This window comes from Macaca thibetana, chromosome X (assembly GCF_024542745.1).
Source record: "Macaca thibetana thibetana isolate TM-01 chromosome X, ASM2454274v1, whole genome shotgun sequence".
NCBI classification, from domain to species: domain Eukaryota; kingdom Metazoa; phylum Chordata; class Mammalia; order Primates; family Cercopithecidae; genus Macaca; species Macaca thibetana.
Genome location: NC_065598.1, coordinates 72,983,448 through 73,005,920, shown reverse-complemented (window position 1 = coordinate 73,005,920; position 22,473 = coordinate 72,983,448). Strand labels below are relative to the sequence as shown.

At 41.6% G+C, this 22,473-nt stretch overlaps 1 protein-coding gene across 8 annotated transcripts in view; it reads right to left on the bottom strand.

Moving 5' to 3' along the window:
• LOC126946324 (cytochrome c oxidase subunit 7B, mitochondrial) overlaps window positions 1–22,473 on the bottom strand; it is a 1,159,743-nt gene that overhangs the window by 863,927 nt on the left and 273,343 nt on the right. The window contains exon 1 of one of the 8 annotated variants that reach the window (XM_050776476.1): window positions 12,417–12,420. The exons of 6 other annotated variants lie outside the window; for them this stretch is intronic. The gene's annotated coding sequence lies outside the window, so the exon portion shown is untranslated. Of the gene's footprint in view, window positions 1–9,810; window positions 9,815–12,416; window positions 12,421–22,473 lie in introns of those variants that run through there. One more of the 8 variants, XM_050776471.1, reaches the window with a different exon arrangement.

Sequence of the window (22,473 nt, the reverse complement as noted above, 5' to 3'; positions counted from 1 at the left end):
AGTTTCAGCTTTCTACTTATGGCTAGCCAATTTTCCCAGCACCATTTATTAAATAGGGAATCCTTTCCCCATTTCTTGTTTCTCTCAGGTTTGTCAAAGATCAGATGGCTGTAGATGTGTGGTATTATTTCTGAGGACTCTGTTCTGTTCCATTGGTCTATATCTCTGTTTTGGTACCAGTACCATGCTGTTTTGGTTACTGTAGCCTTGTAGTATAGTTTGAAGTCAGGTAGCATGATGCCTCCAGCTTTGTTCTTTTGACTTAGGATTGTCTTGGAGATGCGGGCTCTTTTTTGGTTCCATATGAACTTTAAAGCAGTTTTTTCCAATTTCGTGAAGAAACTCATTGGTAGCTTGATGGGGATGGCATTGAATCTATAAATTACCATGGGCAGTATGGCCATTTTCACGATATTGATTCTTCCTATCCATGAGCACGGTATGTTCTTCCATTTGTTTGTGTCCTCTTTTATTTCACTGAGCAGTGGTTTGTAGTTCTCCTTGAAGAGGTCCTTTACATCCCTTGTAAGTTGGATTCCTAGGTATTTGATTCTCTTTGAAGCAATTGTGAATGGAAGTTCATTCCTGATTTGGCTCTCTGTTTGTCTGTTACTGGTGTATAAGAATGCTTGTGATTTTTGCACATTAATTTTGTATCCTGAGACTTTGCTGAAGTTGCTTATCAGCTTAAGGAGATTTTGGGCTGAGACAATGGGGTTTTCTAAATATACAATCATGTCATCTGCAAACAGGGACAATTTGACTTCTTCTTTTCCTAACTGATTACCCTTGATTTCTTTCTCTTGCCTGATTGCCCTAGCCAGAACTTCCAGCACTATGTTGAATAGGAGTGGTGGGAGAGGGCATCCCTGTCTTGTGCCAGTTTTCAAAGGGAATTTTTCCAGTTTTTGCCCATTCAGTATGATATTGGCTGTGGGTTTGTCATAAATAGCTCTTATGATTTTGAGGTACGTTCCATCAATACCGAATTTATTGAGCGTTTTTAGCATGAAGGGCTGTTGAATTTTGTCAAAAGCCTTTTCTGCATCTATTGAGATAATCATGTGGTTCTTGTCTTTGGTTCTGTTGATATGCTGGATTATGTTTATTGATTTGCGAATGTTGAACCAGCCTTGCATCCCAGGGATGAAGCCCACTTGATCATGGTGGATAAGCTTTTTGATGTGTTGCTGAATCCGGTTTGCCAGTATTTTATTGAGGATTTTTGCATCGATGTTCATCAGGGATATTGGTCTAAAATTCTCTTTTTTTTGTTGTGTCTCTGCCAGGCTTTGGTATCAGGATGATGTTGGCCTCATCAAATGAGTTAGGGAGGATTCCCTCTTTTTCTATTGATTGGAATAGTTTCAGAAGGAATGGTACCAACTCCTCCTTGTACCTCTGGTAGAATTCAGCTGTGAATCCATCTGGTCCTGGACTTTTTTTGGTTGGTAGGCTATTAATTGTTGCGTCAATTTCAGAGCCTGCTATTGGTCTATTCAGGGATTCAACTTCTTCCTGGTTTAGTCTTGGAAGAGTGTAAGTGTCCAGGAAATTATCCATTTCTTCTAGATTTTCCAGTTTATTTGCGTAGAGGTGTTTATAGTATTCTCTGATGGTAGTTTGTATTTCTGTGGGGTCGGTGGTGATATCCCCTTGATCATTTTTAATTGCGTCGATTTGATTCTTCTCTCTTTTCTTCTTTATTAGTCTGGCTAGTGGTCTGTCAATTTTGTTGATCTTTTCAAAAAACCAACTCCTAGATTCATTGATTTTTTGGAGGGTTTTTTGTGTCTCTATCTCCTTCAGTTCTGCTCTGATCTTAGTTATTTCTTGCCTTCTGCTAGCTTTCGAATGTGTTTGCTCTTGCTTCTCTAGTTCTTTTAATTGCGATGTTAGAGTGTCAATTTTAGATCTTTCCTGCTTTCTCTTGTGGACATTTAGTGCTATAAATTTCCCTCTACACACTGCTTTAAATGTGTCCCAGAGATTCTGGTATGTTGTATCTTTGTTCTCATTGGTTTCAAAGAACATCTTTATTTCTGCCTTCATTTTGTTATGTACCCAGTAGTCATTCAGGAGCAGGTTGTTCAGTTTCCATGTAGTTGAGCGGTTTTGATTGAGTTTCTTAGTCCTGAGTTCTAGTTTGATTGCACTGTGGTCTGAGAGACAGTTTGTTATAATTTCTGTTCTTGTACATTTGCTGAGGAGTGCTTTACTTCCAATTACGTGGTCGATTTTGGAGTAAGTACAATGTGGTGCTGAGAAGAATGTATATTCTGTTGATTTGGGGTGGAGAGTTCTATAGATGTCTATTAGGTCTGCTTGCTGCAGAGATGAGTTCAATTCCTGGATATCCTTGTTAACTTTCTGTCTCGTTGATCTGTCTAATGTTGACAGTGGAGTGTTGAAGTCTCCCATTATTATTGTATGGTAGTCTAAGTCTCTTTGTAAGTGTCTAAGGACTTGCTTTATGAATCTGGGTGCTCATGTATCGGGTGCATATATATTTAGGATAGTTAGCTCTTCCTGTTGAATTGATCCCCTTACCATTATGTAATGGCCTTCTTTGTCTCTTTTGATCTTTGATCGTTTAAAGTCTGTTTTATCAGAGACTAGTATTGCAACCCCTGCTTTTTTTTGTTCTCCATTTGCTTGGTAAATCTTCCTCCATCCCTTTATTTTGAGCCTATGTATGTCTCTGCGTGTGAGATGGGTCTCCTGAATACAGCAGACTGATGGGTCTTGACTCTTTATCCAGTTTGCCAGTCTGTGTCTTTTAATTGGAGCATTTAGTCCATTTACATTTAAGGTTAAAATTGTTATGTGTGAACTTGATCCTGCCATTATGATATTAGCTGGTTATTTTGCTCATTAGTTGATGCAGTTTCTTCCTAGCCTCGATGGTCTTTACATTTTGGCATGTTTTTGCAATGGCTGGTACCGGTTGTTCCTTTCCATGTTTAGTGCTTCCTTCAGGGTCTCTTGTAAGGCAGGCCTAGTGGTGACAAAATCTCTAAGCATTTGCTTATGTGTAAAGGATTTTATTTCTCCTTCACTTATGAAACTTAGTTTGGCTGGATATGAAATTCTGGCTTGAAAATTCTTTTCTTTAAGAATGTTGAATATTGGCCCCCACTCTCTTCTGGCTTGGAGAGTTTCTGCCGAGAGATCTGCTGTTAGTCTGATGGGCTTCCCTTTGTGGGTAACCCGACCTTTCTTTCTGGCTGCCCTTAAGATTTTTTCCTTCATTTCAACTTTGGTGAATCTGGCAATTATGCGTCTTGGAGTTGCTCTTCTCGAGGAGTATCCTTGTGGCGTTCTCTGTATTTCCTGGATTTGAATGTTGGCCTGCCCTACTAGGTTGGGGAAGTTCTCCTGGATGATATCCTGAGGAGTGTTTTCCAACTTGGTTCCATTTTCCCCCTCACTTTCAGGCACCCGAATCAGACGTAGATTTGGTCTTTTTACATAATCCCATACTTCTTGCAGGCTTTGTTCATTTCTTTTTCTTCTTTTTTCTTTTGGTTTCTCTTCTCGCTTCATTTCATTCATTTGATCCTCAATCGCTGATACTCTTTCTTCCAGTTGATCGAGTCGGTTACTGAAGCTTGTGCATTTGTCACGTATTTCTCATGTCATGGTTTTCATCTCTTTCATTTCGTTTATGACCTTCTCTGCATTAATTACTCTAGCCATCAATTCTTCCACTTTTTTTTCAAGATTTTTAGTTTCTTTGCGCTGGGTACGTAATTCCTCCTTTAGCTCTGAGAAATTTGATGGACTGAAGCCTTCTTCTCTCATCTCATCAAAGTCATTCTCCGTCCAGCTTTGATCCATTGCTGGCGATGAGCTGCGCTCCTTTGCCGGGGTAGATGCGCTCTTATTTTTTGAATTTCCAGCTTTTCTGCCCTGCTTTTTCCCCATCTTTGTGGTTTTATCTGCCTCTGGTCTTTGATGATGGTGATGTACTGATGGGGTTTTGGTGTAGGTGTCCTTCTTGTTTGATAGTTTTCCTTCTAACAGTCAGGACCCTCAGCTGTAGGTCTGTTGGAGATTGCTTGAGGTCCACTCCAGACCCTGTTTGCCTGGGTATCAGCAGCAGAGGCTGCAGAGTATAGAATATTGCTGAACAGTGAGTGTACCTGTCTGATTCTTGCTTTGGAAGCTTCCTCTCAGGGGTGTACTCCACCCTGTGAGGTGTGGGGTGTCAGACTGCCCCTAGTGGGGGATGTCTCCCAGTTAGGCTGCTCAGGGGTGAGGGACCCACTTGAGCAGGGAGTCTGTCCCTGCTCAGATCTCAACCTCCGTGTTGGGAGATCCACTGCTCTCTTCAAAGCTGTCAGACAGAGTCGTTTGCATCTGCAGAGGTTTCTGCTGCGTTTGTTATTGTTTACTGTGCCCTGTCCCCAGAGGTGGAGTCTACAGAGACAGGCAGGTTTCCTTGAGCTGCTGTGAGCTCCACCCAGTCGGAGCTTCCCAGCAGCTTTGTTTACCTACTTAAGCCTCAGCAATGGCGGGCGCCCCTCCCCCAGCCTCGCTGCTGCCTTGCCGGTAGATCACAGACTGCTGTGCTAGCAATGAGGGAGGCTCCGTGGGTGTGGGACCCTCCCGGCCAGGTGTGGGATATGATCTCCTGTTGTGCCTGTTTGCTTAAAGTGCAGTATTGGTGTGGGAGTTACCCGATTTTCCAGGTGTTGTGTGTCTCAGTTCCCCTGGCTAGGAAAAGGGATTCCCTTCCCCCTTGCGCTTCCCAGGTGAGGCAATGCCTCGCCCTGCTTCAGCTCTCGCTGGTCGGGCTGCAGCAGCTGACCAGCACCGATCGTCCGGCACTCCCCAGTGAGATGAACCCAGTACCTCAGTTGAAAATGCAGAAATCACCGGTCTTCTGTGTCGCTCGCGCTGGGAGTTGGAGACTGGAGCTGTTTCTATTCAGCCATCTTGCTCCGCCCCTCACATGTCTTCGTTTGAGAAGTGTCTGCTCATATCCTTTGCCCACTTTTTGATGGGATTGTTGGTTTTCTTTCTTGTAAATTTGTTTTTATTCTTTGTAGGTTCTGGATATTAGCCCTTTGTCAGATGACTAGATTGCAAACATTTTCTCCCATTCTGTAGGTTGCCTTTGACTCTGATGGTAGTTTCTTTTGCTGTGCAGAAGCTCTTTAGTTTAATTAGATCCCATTTGTCAATTTTGGCATTTGTTGCTGTTGCTTTTGGTGTTTTAGATATGAAGTCCTTGCCCACGCCTATGTCCCGAATGGTATTGCCTAGGTTTTCTTCTAGGGTTTTTATGGTTTTAGGTCTAATATTTAAGTCTCTAATCCATCTTTGAATTAATTTTTGTATAAGGAGTAAGGAAAAGATCCAGTTTCAGCTTTCTACTTATGTTATGCCGTGATTTCTATTGATTGATTTTAAAATACTGATCCAACCTTCTATCTATGAAATGAACCTCGCTTGGTCATGGGTGGGGCCAAGATGGCCGACCAGAAGCTGCAGCGTTTGGAGACTCCCATAGACAAAAAGCTTAATAAACGTATGAATGCTTCACTGACAACCAAAGTATCCAGGTTCTCTCATCAAAATTGGCTAGAAGGCTGGCGTGACACATGGAGAGAAGGAAGAGCATTGTGGTGTGATTTCTCACTTTAGAGCCACATGGGGAAGGGGAACCTCCTCCCCTCAGTCAAGGGAGGTGGTGAGTGAGTCCACTACCCAGTCGGGAAAACTTCTTTTTCCACAGAACTGTGCAATCCATGGATTGGAAGATCCCACTCACGAACCCATGTCACCGTGGTCTAGTGTCCCGTGGCCTAGTGTCCAAACCCTGGAATGCACTGATTCTTACAGCCTCTCAGCTGGAATCTACTAAAACATACCAAACTCCTGGGAGAAGGGGTTACCAGCACAGGCTGCAGCTGCCTGTTGTCTAAGCTCTTGGAGCTCCTTGGGGGAGGGGTAGCAGCCAGCACTGGGACTTGAAACTGCCTAACAAGTTAAGCTTCCTGGGTGGGGAAAGGACGGTACCCATTTCTATAGCTCCAGGCTGTGCTTTTCCTTTGCTAGAGCCAGGGAGACTAGATAGCTTGGTCCTGAGGTTTGTCCCCACAGCCCAACACTCTGGCTGTGGCACTCTGTGGCCAGAGAGCCTCTTCAGGCCCAATCCTGATCTCTCCTTCCTCAATGGGTGAGGCTTCCTGGCAGAATCTTCAATAACTCCAGCCAGAGGCTCAGGGACAGAATTTGGATCTTAATGGGCCTAAGCCCATAGAGGGAGGGGAGACTGCAGTCTCTGCAGACCAGCAGACTTAGCCTATCCTCCTGGTAGGTCTGAGAAATCTGGACAGCCCAGATGAGTGGGTTTCCCTAGAGAGAAACAGATCCTCTCCAGCAAGGGACAAAGTGCTTTATTAAATGGGTCCTGCTCCCTGTGCCACCCAATGGGGTTAAACCCTTTAACAGGGGTTGTCAGACAACCTATGCTGAAGCAATACTAATGGCATTAGGTTGGTGCCCCTCAAGGTCAGAGGTTTCACAAGAAGGAGCAGGCACCCTTCATTGCTGCTGTCCAGCCTCCTTGAGTGACATCTCCAAGCATGAGAGTGAATCAGAAGAACAGAGCCTGAAGTGAACCCCCAGCAAACTGCAGCAGCCCTACAGAAGCGGGATCTGACTATTGAAAGAAAAACAAACAAGCAGAAGGTGACAAAAACAGCATCAACAACAAGAACAACAACAACAAAAAGACTCCGACAAAAGTCCCAACCAAAGGTCAGCAACCTTAAAGACCAAAACTAGATGGACTCATGAATATAAGAAAGAATCAATGAGAAAATGCTGAAAACACAAAAGGCCAGAATGCCTGTTCTCCTATTAATGATCGCAACACCTCTCCATCGGGGCACAGAACTGGGTGGAGAATCATATGGATGAATGGACAGAAGTAGGCTTCAGAAGATGGGTAATAAAAAAAACTACAATGAAATAAAGGAGCATGTTCTAACCCAATGCAAATAAGCTAAGAACATTGATAAAAGGTTAGAGGAATTGCTAACTAGAATAACCAGTTTAGAGAGGAACATACATGACTTAATGGAGCTGAAAAACACAGCACGATAACTTTGTGAAGCATACACAAGAATCAACTGCTGAATCAATCCAGTAGAAGAAAAGATATCAGAGTTTGAAGACCACCTTACTTAAGTAAGACTTGCAGACAAGAATAGATAAAAAAGAATGACAAAAATTGAACAAAGTCTCCAAGAAATATGGGACTTCATAAAAAGACTGAAGTTACGATTGATTGAAGTAACAGAAGGAGATGGAGAGAATGGAAACAAGCTGGAAAACACACTTCAGGATGTTATCCAGGAGAACTTCCCCAGCTTAGCCAGACAGACCAACATGCAAATTCAGGAAATACAGAGAACACCATTAAGATACTCCATGAGATGATCCACCCCAAGACACATAATCATCAGATTCTCCAAGGCTGAAATCAAAGAAAAACTGTTAAGGGCAGCTAGAGGGAAAGGCCAGGTCACCTACAAAGGAAAGCCCATCAGACTGACGGTGGACCTCTCCGCAGAAACTACAAGCCAGAAGAGATTGGGGGCTAATATTCAACATAATTGAAGAAAATAATTTCCAACCCAGAATTTAATATCCAGCCAAACTAAGCTTCATAAACAAAGGAGAAATAAAATCCTTTCCAGACCAGCAAATGCTGAGGTATTTTGTTACCACCAAGCCTGCCCTGCAAGAGATCCTGAAAGAAGCACTAAATGTGGAAAGAAAAAACCTATACCAGCCACGGCAAAAACATACCAAAGTATAAAGACCAATGACACTACGAAGGAACTGCACCAAACAGTGTGCAAAATAACCAAATAGCAGCAGGATGACAGCATCAAATTCACACACAGCAATACTAACCTTAAATGTAAACAGGGTAAATGCCCTAATTAAAAGATGGCAAATTGGATAAAAGTCAAGACCCATCAGTGTGTTTTATTCAGGGGACCCATTTTACATGCAGAGACACACACAGCCTCAAAATAAAGGGATGGAGGAATATTTACCAAGCAAATGAAAAGCAAAAAACCAGCAGTGGTTGCAATCCTAGGCTCTGATGAAACACACTTTAAACCAACAAAGATAAAAAAAAAAAAGGAGGGCATTGTATAACGGTAAAGGGAACAATTCAACAAGAAAGGCTAACTATATTAAATATATATATGCACCCAATACAGGAACACCCAGAATCACAAAACAAGCTCTTAGAGACCTGCAAAGAGACTTAGACTCCCACACAATAATAGTGGGAGACTGTAACACCTCAGTTTCAGTGTTACACAGATCATCAAGACGGAAAAATAACAAGTATATTCAGGACTTCAATTCAGTTCTGGATCAAGTGGACCTAGTAGATGTCTACAGAACTCTGAACCCCAAATCAGCAGAACATATTCTTCTCAGTGCTACATGGCACTTTTTCTAAAATCGACCACATAAATTGAAGTAAAACACTCCTCAGTAAATGCAAAAAACTGAAGTTATAACAATCTCTCAGACCACAGTGCAATCAAATTAGAACTCAGTATTTAAAAACTCACTCAAAATCACCCATTTTAATGAAAATTGAACAACATGCTCTTGTTTGACTCATGGATAAATAATGAAATTAAGGCAGAAATCAAGGAGTTCTTTGAAACCAATGAGAACAAAGAGACAACATACCCCTATCTCTGGGACACAACTAAAGCAGTGTGAACAGGGAAATTTATAGCACTAAGTTTTCAGTCAGAAAGCTAGAAATATCTCAAATTGACACCCTAACATCATAATTAAAAGTGCTAGAGAGGCAAGAGCAAACTAATCCAACAGCTAGCAGAAGACAAGAAATAACCAAGATCAGAAAAGAAATGAAGGAGATAGACATAAAAAACTCTACAAAAGTCAATGAATTCTGGAGCTAGTTTTTCTTAAAATTAACAAAATAGATAGACTGCTAGCTAGATTAATAAAGAAGAGAGAGATCAATCAAATATACACAGTAAACACTGATAAAGGGGATATCACCACTGACTGCACAAAAATACAAATTACTATCAGAGTTATAAATACCTCTATGCAAATAAATCAGAAAATGTATAAGAAATGGATAAATTCCTGGACTCATACACCCTTCCAAGATTAAACCAGGAAGAAGAAGTTGAATCCTTGAATAAACCAATAACAAGCTCTGATATTGAGGCAGTAATTAATAGCCCACCACCAAAACAAACAAACAAACAAAACCCCAAAAACAGCACACACAAACAACCAGATGGATTCACAGCTGAATTCTACCAGAAATACAAAGAGAAATTGGTACCATTCCTTCTGAAACTATTCCAAACAATTGAAAAGAAAGGACTCCTCCCTAACTCGTTTTATGAGGCCAGCATCATCCTGATACCAAAAGCTGGCACAGACACAACAAAAAAAATTTCAGGCCAATATCCCTGATGAACATTGATGCAAAAATACTCAATAAAGTACTGGCAAACTGAAACCATCAGCACATCAAAAACTTATCCACCATGATCGAGTCAGTGTCATCCCTGGGATACAAGACTTGTTCAACATATGCAAACCAATAAACATAATCCATTACATAAACAGAACCAAAGACAAAAACCACATAATTATCTCAAGAGATGCAGAAAAATCCTTTGATAAATTCAATATCCCTTCATGTTGAAAGCTCTCAATAAACTAGGTACTGATGGAACATATCTCAAAATAATAAGAGCTATTTATGACAAACCCCCCTTGCCAATGTTACATTGAATGGGTAAAAGCTGGAAGCATTCCCTTTGAAAACTGGTACAAGACAAGGATGCCCTCTCTCACCACTGCTATTCAACATAGTATTGGAAGTTCTGGCCAGGGCAATCAGGCAAGAGAAAGAAATAAAGGGTATGCAAATAGGAAGAGGGGAAGTTAAGTTGTCTCTGCAGATGACATACTTTTATATTTAGGAAACCGTATCATCTCAGTCCAAAAACTTCTTGAGCTGATAAACAACTTCAGCAGTCTCAGGATACAAAATCAGTGTGCCAAAATCACAAGAATTCCTTTACACCCACAATAGGCAAGCAGAGAGCCAAATCATTAAGGAACTCCCCTTTACAATCACTATAAAGATAATAAAATACCTAAGAATACAGCTAACAAGGGATGTAAAGGACCTCTTCATGGAGAAATACAACCCACTGCTCAAGGAAATAAGAGGACACAAACAAATGGAAAAACACTCCATCTTCATAAATAGAATCAATATTGTGAAAATGGCCATAGTGCTCAAAGTAATTTATAAATTCAATGATATTCCCATCAAACTGCCATTGGTATTGTTCACAGAATTAGAAAAAATTACTTTAAATTTTATACAGAATCAAAGAAGGCCCCATATAGCCAAGAAAATCCTAAGCAAAAAGAACAAAGCTGGAGGCATCACACTACCTGAATTCAAACTATACTACTACAAGACTACAGTAACCAAAACAGCATGGTACTGCCACCAAAACAGATATATACACCAGTGGAGCAGAATGGATGCCTCAGAAATAGCACCACACATCTACAATCATCTGATCTTCAACAAACCTGACCAAAAAAAAAAAAAAAAAAAAAAAAAAAAAAGCAATGGGAAAAGGATCTACCATTCAATAAATGGTGCTGGGAACACTGGCTAGCCATATGTGGAAAACAGAAACTGGACCTCTTCCTTACAACTTATACAAAAATTAACTCAAGATGGATTGAGGACTTAAAGGTAAAACCCAAAACCATAAAAATAAAATAAAATAAAATAACTAGAAGAAAACCTAGGCAATACCATTCAGGACATAGGCATGGACAAGGACTTAATTACAAAAACACCAAAGTCATTGCAACAGAAGCCAAAATTGACAAATGAGATCTAATTAAATAAAAAGCTTCCATACAGCAAAAGAAACCAGCATCAGGATAAACAGGCAACCTATAGAATGGGAGAAAACTTTTGCAATCTACCCATCTGACAAAGGTCTAATATCCAGTATTTACAAGGAACTTAAACAATGTTTATAAGAAAAAAAAAACCCATCAACAAGTTGGCAAAGGATATGAACAGATACTTCTCAAAAGAAAACACTTATGTGGCCAACAATCATATGAACAAAAGCTCAACATCACTGATCATCAGAGAAATGCAAATCAAAACCACAATGAGATGCCATCTCACATCGGTCAGAATGGCCATTATTAAAAGTCAGGAAGCAATAGATGCTGGCGAGGCTGTGTAGAAATAGGAAGACTTTTACACTGTTGGTTGGAATGTAAATTAGTTCACCCATTGTGGAAGACAGTGTGGCAATTCCTCAAGGATCTAGAACCAGAAAAACCTTTTGACCCAGCAATCCCATTACTGGTTATATACCCAAAGGAATGTAAATCATTCTACTATAAAGACACATGGACATGTCTGTTTATTGCAGTACTATTTACAGTAGCAAAGACATGGAACCAACCCACATGCCCATCAATGACAGACTGGATAATTAAAATGTGGCACATACACACCATGAGATACTGTGCAGAAATAAAAAGGAATGAGATTTTTTTTTTTTTGTAGAGACATGGATGAAGCTGAAAGCCATTATCCTTAGCAAACGAACACAGGAACAGAAAACCAAACACCACATGTTCTCACTCATAAGTGAGAGTTGAACATTGAGAACACATGGACACAGAGAGGGAAACAACACACACCAGGGCTAGTTGGGGGATGGGGATGAAGGGTGGGAACTTAGAGGATTGGTCATTAGTTGCAGCAAACCACCATGGCACATGTATACCTATGTAACAAACCTGCATATTCTGCACATGTAACCCTCATATTTTTTTTAGAAGACGTAAAGAAAAAAAATTCCATTTCACATAAAACATCAGAACTCTGGCCTCTGAAAAAGCATGCAATTTGGCAACACAGGGCCAGTACTGTAGAAACAGCTGAGCAGCCATGGCCCCTCTTCAGGGTGTACCCTCTTTAGCTAACCACAGTGCCCACACAGCCCTGCAGCCCTCCTCCTCATCATTTGCTGGCTCTATACTCGAGTTTACAACACTAGTTCTGATCTTCCTCATGTAGCTCCCCAGCCCCTCTGCAGCCTTACTGACAGCTTCCCCTGGTGGACTTACAGTCTCTCAGTAAAACAACAAAACCTTAATGGTCATCCTATCCATTTACCCTTTCATAACCTGAATCGTCTATTTGCCTCCTGACATACATCCATCTAGTCTTTGCTGTAGGCAGCCCACTACTCCTCAAGCAGCCTGATTCGACACTCTCCTCCACATCTTTGCATCCCCCAGTTCTCTGGCCCTGTCCCCCCTCAGTGGCCACACTCCATCCTTTCCCTGCACGTCCTTGTTGCTTGAGCCTCTAGATCCTTTTCTCAGCCCTGCCAGCATCTCTGCATCCTCTCACTTCCTCTTGTACTCTTTCTTCCTTTTACATTATCTCTTTCCCCAGTCTCACCTTCTGTGTCTCTCTTTGATCTCTGTCTTTCCGGTCTCTCTCGCGCGCTCATTTTCTTTTTCTATCTCTCTCTGTCAACCCCTGTTTTCTTTCTCCCTTAACAGTGAGTTTCTTCCTCTTTTGCTCTCTGGGCACGAGCTCAGCAGTGCTGTGCCCTGGCTCCCCTCATCTGTCTGAAAGACAGACAACTCTGCCGAAATGACAAAGATTCAGCAGCAACTTTTATTAACAGCTTTCTCACACTGTCCACTTTTATCTCAACTGTCTGGTCCAACTCTGCAGCTTCTGCCAGCCCCATGCCTGCAGCTGCATGGCCAGCTCTCTGCTGCTTTCAGGGTCAGTAGCTTACCTCTTTCTCTCTCTGGTCCTCTGTGTTTGCTGTTTCCTCCCCTTTCTCTTTCCAATTTCCTTTTTTAATTTTTCTCCTTCTTCCTTTCTCAGTTTCTCTTTTCTTTCTTCTTACAAAAACCTTTTGGACTTTCCTCAGTAATTTCTTAATGGGCTTTTGATTCCATCAATCAATCTTTTGCAGTTTCTTAGTAATATTAGACCAGCTTTCAGTCACAAAATTAACCTTTAAAAGGCCTTGCCTTACTGGATCCTCTGCATCTAATCCTGAATATTTTCTCATTCGATCTCTGAGCCTCTGCAGAAATGCAGAGGGAGTCTCCTCTTTTTCTTGTTGGATCTCAAATGCTTTTGAGATATTTTGTGTTCTAGGAGTGGACTTTTTAATCTTTTAAAATATTGGTTTCCTTAGGTTCTGCATTTGGGCCCGATCTCTCGGGTTATTGTTATCCCATCTGGGATTTACATTTGGGAATTTCTACTTAGCTGGCAGGATTACTTGCCTTAAAGGATGTTGCATCTCCCAAATGGTTATGGCTGTCCTTCTAATCATTCTCCTCTCTTCCCCAGTAAACAGAATATTCACGATTGACATCATCTCATTCCAAATATAAAAATTTGGTCCTAAAAATTGATTTAGCTGCCCTGCTAAACTGAGGGGATTTTCCAAGAGTGGCCTGATTTCCTTTTTCTAAAGTTCCTAACCTCGGCACTTGTTACTCAAGAATCCAACTTCTCCCTGTCCCATAGGGCCTTCTCTAAAAGGGTACATGTTAGACACCTGCTGTTTAGAAGGAATAGGGAAATTTGTAATATCCTTCTCATATTGTTCTAATTCTTTCTTCAAGTTTGGACAAGGGTTTAAGAGAGCATTGGGTTTAGCTCCTTCACAACCCCCAGATTCCTCTTTCTCTGACCTTTCTGTTGCCGTCCGATCTCCCTGTCCTCTACTTTGTGAGATGTATTGGGGGAGGGAGCAAGCGTGTTAGAGATTCCAGGGCTTTTATTGGGTGAGGGCTTTTTAATATGCTCTTTTCCTTTCTTTTTAAGGGGGAACATGAGGATTAATTCGCTAATCCAGCAAAGAGCATAACCCATCCCCTCTTGTGAGGATGGGGTTTTATTATTCACATAGAGGATTAAAGCTTGGCACACCCAATCCTCATCTGAGCCAAACTTAGGCCAAAAGACCAAGCGCTGATGAATGGGCTTTTTGGACCAGATAAAACAGCAATATTTTATCATCTTTTCTTTTTCTTGTCCCTGGTTTGAGGATTATCCCTTCAAATCTGCAACATTCTCCTCAATGGGCTATCTGGGAGAATGTCAGCAGGGGTCTTTTTAGTTCCCTCTTTCCTTTGTTTCCTAGGCCTAGAATTCCTGTTTCCCATTTTTTGTTAGTCTCTGTGTCTGAGTCTTTCCCTGTGTACTCAGCTCCCCTAACTGGAGGTTTCTTGCACTCCCCTGTATAGTCAACCCCCCTTACTGGAGGTTTTCCACACACCCTGAGACCTCCAAAAAATGCCCAACCACCAAGGTAGTGCTTATAGTCCAATTTTCCTACCATGGCTCATGCACGAGGTTGCCATGGTGCCTGCTTTTCTCCCGGTGTCACTTTTGTTATTTCCTGAATAACAGTGTTGGTTTTTTCTATGACTTCTATGGGGAGCTGGGACACCTGGGAAGATTGGGCCACCTAAATTGGGTGGGACGCATCTCCCCTCTCAGCCGGTGTCTCACTCCACACAGGTAGAGAGATCCCCATACGGGCCACCAGGTTGTGAGAAGCACTCATCCATCCAAACCCAAAGAATGGATTAAGAGAGACTCAGAGAACAGTGAAAGCGAGACTTTTAATGATGTTCTTGCAAGATTGGGTGTCTGATGAGCAGGTACACCCAGCACAGTTTCAACAAGCAATTTATCACCTAGTGTGCAGGTCCCTCTCCCGGTTCCTCATAGACTGAGTACTATAGGGTCACAATCTTCCCGGAGGCGGTCTATTGATTGTTGGGTAGGGGCTTCAGGTGTTTTTTATTTTTATTTTTAGGGGGAGTTATCTTGCTGCATTTTGTTGCAGCCCACAATGCATTGCAATCCTAGCTAGCTCACGGGGTCTTCACGTATATGACTTGTGACCTAAGTAGCTGGGAAGGCTGATAAGGACAGAAAAAATGAACCATTTTGCAGTCCAGTAAATTTCCATCTTAGACTAAACTTCTTTGGTTTAGGTGAAGGCAACTAAGGTGGAGGGAATGGGGAGGCTGGCAAGCAGGCATTGGCTATCCAAGCTGGGGCCTAGTATATCCTGTTTCTTCTATAGTTTGCTGATGTAAGCCAATTCAAGGCACTTTGTCTTGGAAATGGACCACTGTATACACTATGTCTTTTAGCAAATGTCTAGATCTTTTACATCACTGATGAGGAATCTGAAACCCTAAAAGGTGAAGGGAACTGTCCAAGGCCACATAGCTGGTTAGTAGCAGAGGTAGACAGACTTTTTTTTTTTTTAATTATACTTTATATTCCAGGATACATGTGCACAACGTGCAGGTTTGTTGCATATGTATACATGTGCCATGTTGGTGTGCTGCACCCATTAACTCATTATCTACATTGGGTATATCTCCTAATGCTATCCCTCCCCCCTCCCCCCACCCCACAACAGGCCCCAGTGTATGATGTTCCCCCTGCTGTGTCCAAGTGTTCTCATTATTCAATTCCCACCTATGAGTGAGAACATGCGGTGTTTGGTTTTCTGTTCTTGCGATAGTTTGCTGAGAATGATGGTTTCCAGCTGCAATCATGTCCCTACAAATGACATGAACTCATCCTTTTTTTTATGGCTGCATAGTATTCCATAGTGTATATGTGCCACATTTTCTTAATCCAGTTTGTCATTGATGAACATTTGGGTTGGTTCCAAGTGTTTGCTATTGTGAATAGTGCCACAATAAACATACATGTGCATGTGTCTTTATAGCAGCATGATTTATAATCTTTTGGGTGTGTACCTAGTAATGGGATGGCTGGGTCGAATGGTATTTCTAGTTCTAGATCCTTGAGGAATCGCCATACTGTCTTCCACAGTGGTTGAACTAGTTTACAGTCCCACCAACAGTGTAAAAGTGTTCCTATTTCTCCACATCCTCTCCAGCACCTATTGTTTCCTGACTTTTTAATGATCACCATTCTAACGGGTGTGAGATGGTATCTCATTGTGGTTTTGATTTGCATTTCTCTGATGGCTAGTAATGATGAGCACTTTTTCATGTGTCTGTTGGCTGCATAAATGTCTTCTTTTGAGAAGTGCCTGCTCATATCCTTTGCCCACTTTTTGATGGGCTGTTGGTTTTTTTCTTGTAAATTTGTTTGAGTTCTTTGTAGGTTCTGGATATTAGCCCTTTGTCAGATGAGTAGATTGCAAAAATTTTCTCCCATTCTGTAGGTTGCCTGTTCACTCTGATGGTAGTCTCTTTTGCTGTGCAGAAGCTCTTTAGTTTAATTAGATCCCATTTTTCAATTTTGGCTTTTGTTGCCATTGATTTTGGTGTTTTAGACATGAAGTCCTTGCCCATGCCTATGTCCTGAATGGTATTACCTAGGTTTTCTTCTAGGGTTTTTATGGTTTTCGGTCTAACATTTAAATCTCTAATCCATCTTGAATTAATTTTTGTATAAGGTGTAAGGAAGGGATCCAGCTTCAGCTTTCTACTTATGGCTAGCCAGTTTTCCCAGCACCATTTATTATATAGGGAATCCTTTCCCCATTGCTTGTTTTTGTCAGGTTTGTCAAGAATCAGATGGTGGTAGATGTGTGGTATTATTTCTGAGAGCTCTGTCCATTGGTCTATATCTCTGTTTTGGTATCATTAGCATGATTTTTTGTTTACTGTAGCCTTGTAGTATAGTTTGAAGTCAGGTAGCATGATGCCTGCCCTCTCTCACCACTCCTATTCAACATAGTGTTGGAAGTTCTGGCTAGGGCGATCAGGTAAGAGAAAGAAATAAAGGGTATTCAATTAGGAAAAGAGGAAGTCAAATTGTCCCTGTTTGCAGATGACATGATTGTATATTTAGAAAACCCCATCGTCTCAGTCCAACATCTCCTTGAGCTGATAAGCAACTTCAGCAAAGTCTCAGGATACAAAATCAATGTGCAAAAATCAAAAGCATTCCTATACACCAATAACAGAGAAACAGAGAGTGAAATCATGAATGAACTCCCATTCACAAATGCTTCAAAGAGAATAAAATACCTAGGAATGCAACTTACAAGGGATATGAAGGACCTCTTCAAGGAGAACTACAAACCACTGCTCAATGAAATAAAAGTGGACACAAACAAATGGAAGAACATACCATACTCATGGATAGGAAGAATCAATATCGTGAAAATGACCATACTGCTCAAGGTAATTTATAGTTTCAATGCTATCCCCATTAAGCTACCAATGACTTTCTTCACAGAATTGGAGAAAACTAAAGTTCATATGGAACCAAAAAAGAGCCTGCATTGCCAAGACAATCCAAAGACAGACTCTTGAACTCTCATTCCAGTGACCTTTTTACAAGGTTGCTTTGTGGCCTTAGCATGTCCCAATTGCCCCTTTTATCTCCTGTGAGGAATCTCACTATCCTCAGTTCACTCACAGTTGTTCCCTTTTGATTCTAAACAACAATACTTATTGCCATTAGCTCTCTGTGTGACTTTAGGAAAATTACATTTCTTCTCTGGACCTTAGTTCTTAGTTTCTCCATCTAAAATGAGTGGGAGTTAACTAATAGATTTTTATATATAAGCCTTATCAAGAGGGGCACAGAACCACTAGCTTTCATAGTAGTTTTGCTTTTTTGCACATTTGTTGTAGTGGAGTACAGGGATCTGAACAAGCCTGCTAGAAAGTGGTGAAAAAACATAGTGGGCACTGAGACTCTGAAGGCTTCCTACTGGCTGAGGAACAGATACATACTCCCAGTGTGACCATCTTATTTTTAATGTGATGAAACTGAGGCCTGAGCTGGGAATGGGAGTAATTCTTACAGAATGTTAGTGAGGCTTTGGGTCTAGAACCTAGGTCTTCTGACTCTAAGCCCAGTACTTTTCATGCACCCATATTGCTTCACTGAGCTGGGTATGTCCGGTTGAGGGCAATTCCAAAAGATTAAAAGCTCAGGAATCTATTACACATAGATTACAGTTTTAAGATATGCCAAAGTGTTTGCAGGTGGCCATTATGAGGGAGGAGGGTTTAGAGCTTTGAGGGAAGGGTTGGGGGGGTGGGTGGCGCACAGTTGTCTCCACACACCCCATCTGAGTCTTTTGGGGATTTCCTTGGGTCTAAGCCCCAAGATATGTGGGGGCTCAGGGACTCTTTATTCTCACTTTCTTCCATTCTAGTTGCTTCCTGATCATACTGTCTCTCCTCTCATAACTGCCTCCATTCCTAGCCCACCTCCTTCTACTCGCAGAGATCATCAGTCTCGGGGCTGGTTTACCTCTTTTTTATTAACATTCCCCATAGTCACTTTTTATTTATTTATTTAAAAAGCCTATAACACCCAGTATTCCTAGGAGGTCTCTCATCCAAGTACTAAGCAGACCTGACCCTGCTTGGTTTCAGATATCAGACAAGATTGGGCACATCCAGGGTAATATGGCCATAGACCATAGTTACTTTAAAAGGAGCAAAACATCTCACAAACCACTTTTGCATTTGCTTTTATTTCATGCTGCTTTAAATTAATTGATTTTGTGCTCTCCCAGAATGCTCTGCTGGAGAAGGAGACAACTAAAGGCCAGCTTCTTTTTTGGAAAAGAACCTAGTTTACACCATATAGTCAACCTCTCATTATCACTATACTTACCAACAACATTTATTCTTTGGGTTGGTTCAAGTGGCCTCCAAGTTATTGGTGTTTCTTCCCTGTGGGTGGAGCAGGTGCTCTTTTTGGAAGGTGGAAGAGATCAGGAGTTTAGTTTTGGACATGTTGAATTTGAGGTCTATTGAACATCTAAATGGAAATATTGAATAGGAAATTAGATATATGAATCTAGGATTTGGAAACAGTTTTGGCTGGAGATATAATTTTGGAGTGTTTGGCAAATAGATGGCATTTTAAGCTATCAGAACTGATGAGATAAATTAGGGTCTAAGTGTATAGAGAAAAGAGAGTTCTGTAAAACTCAGACAAATCCTATGCAGATGGTAAATGTCATTGTTATGGTTATGTCCTACTTTATTTGTGGGATATTGATGTGTAAAGATCACTGACCGGGGAGTCAGCACATCTAGGTTCTTCTCCTGGCTCTGGCTCTAAGTCAATATGCCACCTTAAATCTTACCTTTATCTTCTTTGGTCCTCAGTTTTCACATCTATAAAGTGAGGGGCCCATCAAAAAATGAAATTCATTTAGTTTCTGTGGTTGGAGAAGCAAATTGAATAGATGGGGAGGTGGACGCTCAGGCCACCTCAGAGGCATCCCTGAGTCACTTCTAGAACCCCATGACACCAAGGAATGCAGTTTGATTCTCAGCTTAGTTCTCTAGTCCCTTTTAGTACTGATATTCTGTAGTTTGAGGGTTCCCTTGGCATCAGTTTGTTGATCCAATTTGCTGATCAGTTTGCTGATCCAGGGGGTCAGCAAATATTTTCTGCAAGGGGAAATATGGTAAATATATGAGCTTTGTGGGCCATTTTGTGTCTCTCATCACTGCTGCTGCCTCGTCCTCCTCCACCCATTCTACTCCTCCTCTTCCACCTCCTAAAATTCCACTAAAAGTGTAAAAAACCATTCTTAGCTCATAGGCATTACAAAACCAGGACCTAGACAAAATTGAGCCTGTGGGCCATAAGTTGTCAATTCCTAGGTAATCTATGGTGTGACCCAAGCACTAAGACCCCTGTACACATGGCCAGGTGCACAGTGGGGAGATAGACCATCCTCGATCTCCAACAGGACCTGTGTATAGCCTGTAGTTTCCAAACTACTCTTGGCTGGGCCTGGAGATGGGAGTAGGTGCAGGTCACTGGTGGACTCTGAGACTCAGAACCATCTGGGGCTATGCTTGAAGCAACCTAATGCCCCTCCCCCACAATCTTCTTGGCTGAACTGGGCCATTTCATGGGCACATAGCCTTAGGGAAGGCACAGCTGGTTACAGTGACCTAAACTGGCTTGGGGCCAAGTAGGGTGGCTCTTTGTTTTCCACACAGCTGGAAGAGGGGAGGGGCAAATGGGATCATACAAATATCAGAGTACAGGCAAAGGAGAGGAGGCCTAATTGTGATCAGACATCTCTGCAGAGCAATAACACTGCCACCTGGTTATGAGCATCTTAGTTTTGCAGAATACAAAGAGCTTTTCCAGAGAGCATGTAATTCGTCTTCACAGCACCACTGGGAGGGAAGAAAGAAAAGGAGGAGGTTTAGCTGTGGTAGTGAAAAAGGACCTCTGGCTTAAGAGTCAGGAACCGCAGCTTGGCCACTGACTTGTGAGGTAACCTTGGAGATCTCTCTTCCTCTTTCTGTGACTCACTGGTAACGTGGACCAATAAAGTAAGATAGTAAGATTGGATCAGATCAGTGGTTCTCAATGTGTGATCCTCACAGCAGCAGCAACAGTGTCACCTGCAAACTTTTTAGAAATGCCAGTTCTCAAGCTTTACCCCATACCAAGTGAATCAGACACTCTGGGAGTGGGTTCCAGAAATGTATGTTTTAACAAACGCTCCAGGCAAGGTGAGCCATTGGACTGAAATCACCTAATGCCTTTGCAGCTTTGATTATCTGAATGTGTAAGATAACAAACGTAAAAATACATTTTAAATCACACCCTAAATATTTCAGGGATGATGGTGGTGTTGATGAGGATGATAAAATGATGTTCCTGTTGATTATACCATACCTTAGCAGCCAGGTTCCTACTCTATGCCCACCCTGCTCACCTGTCATGGCACTGCACTCCATCACTGCCAGCTGGGCAGCGTAGCTCCCTTCATTCCTCATCCCCTATGGAGTTTCTCTCAAAGCCTATAAGATAGAGAGATACCTTCAGGAGCATATACATGGTGTGAATATGTAAGTTAGATAAGGCAAGCTCTTCCAGATGGTTGACAGAGAGGAAGTCACAAGATGACTCTTGAACAGCTGGTAAACTGAGACAGCTAGTGTTAGAGATTAAAGGGAAGTGAAATTTCACTGTGGACTGGGGAGTTGTGGCATTTGAAAGAATTCCTTGTATTAGTGGTGGTGGTAGGGTCTTGAGTCAGGTCTTGAAGTATGGGGAAGATTTAAACACTTTTCAGGAAGGCAAGAGAATGTTAGAAGAAGTGAATGTAAAGGAGAAGGCACAGTGGCAGAAAAAAGCATGTGACCTCGACATACTATAGTCTTAAATATGGAAGGAGCCTTATATTTATCAAAAATTCTGGGTGATTATGTGAGTGTTGGCTGTAACTCCAGTCATTTTTTCCACTCTGGAAAACATATTTTTTTAAAAAAGTGAATATGGTTGACATTATATGGAGGATCTAGACCACAAGTCATTCAAAAAACATTTATACTTTAATTTAGTAACAAATTGATTTTGACACATTTCCCAAATAATCTAAATACTCCCCAAATTATAGTTGAATAAATTACTTATATAAGGTCATAGGGAAAGTTAATGACTGAGCTGGGACTGAAACCCAGTTCTTCTGACTTCTGGTCTCGTATGTTTCCCTTGTAATCTGTATTTGCTCTGAGGCTTCTGGAATGAAGCAGTTTGGTGAAAATACAAAGGTGCAGCTGGAAGGAGGCTAAGGCATGACTATAGAGAACTTGGAATGCCAAGCTGAAGCTTTTCAATTATTTCCTGTAGGTAATGAGATGCTGTTGAAGGTTCTGCAGCTGAGGTGTGGCACCATCTACAATTTAGGAAGATTACTCTAATGGAGGTAGGCAGCAGTACCTGACAGACTGGAGTGAGAAAGTATTTCGAGGGAGTAAAGCAACTAATAAGTAGCCCCAGATGTGGGTGGAAATGCCACAGACCCGCTCCCCTTTTCCATGTCATGTGTTCATTTATATTTTTAATGGAAGAAATGATTAAGCTGAAAAATCCAGCTTTTCTTCTGGGATTTCAGCCATTAGTGATGGGGATATTTGGGAGTTTGAACCTTCCTGTCCTGGAACATAATGCTGTGGATGTCTCCTCCCTGGACTACACTCAGACCAGCCCTTGCTAAAGTTCAATGCTGCTCTCTGATTTCATTTTGCCCTTAAGTTTCTATGTGTTATGAGTCCAGGGGCCAGAGTTTAGGGAGTACCCAGCTCCACCCTTTACTTCTCTCACAAAGCCCCAGGCTCTGGGAGACTGCTTGTACATGTCACCATGCCAGTTTCATCACCCAGTCTGCTCCAAGAGACCCTAGCTACAACAAAGGGCCTTATAGTTTACAGCTTCTAAGGCTCACCTATACTCATTATTTCATTTGGTTTTCACAACAGCATTGTGAGGTGGGCAAGACTTATGCTCATAATTTAATGGAATGAAACTGAATACCGGGGTCG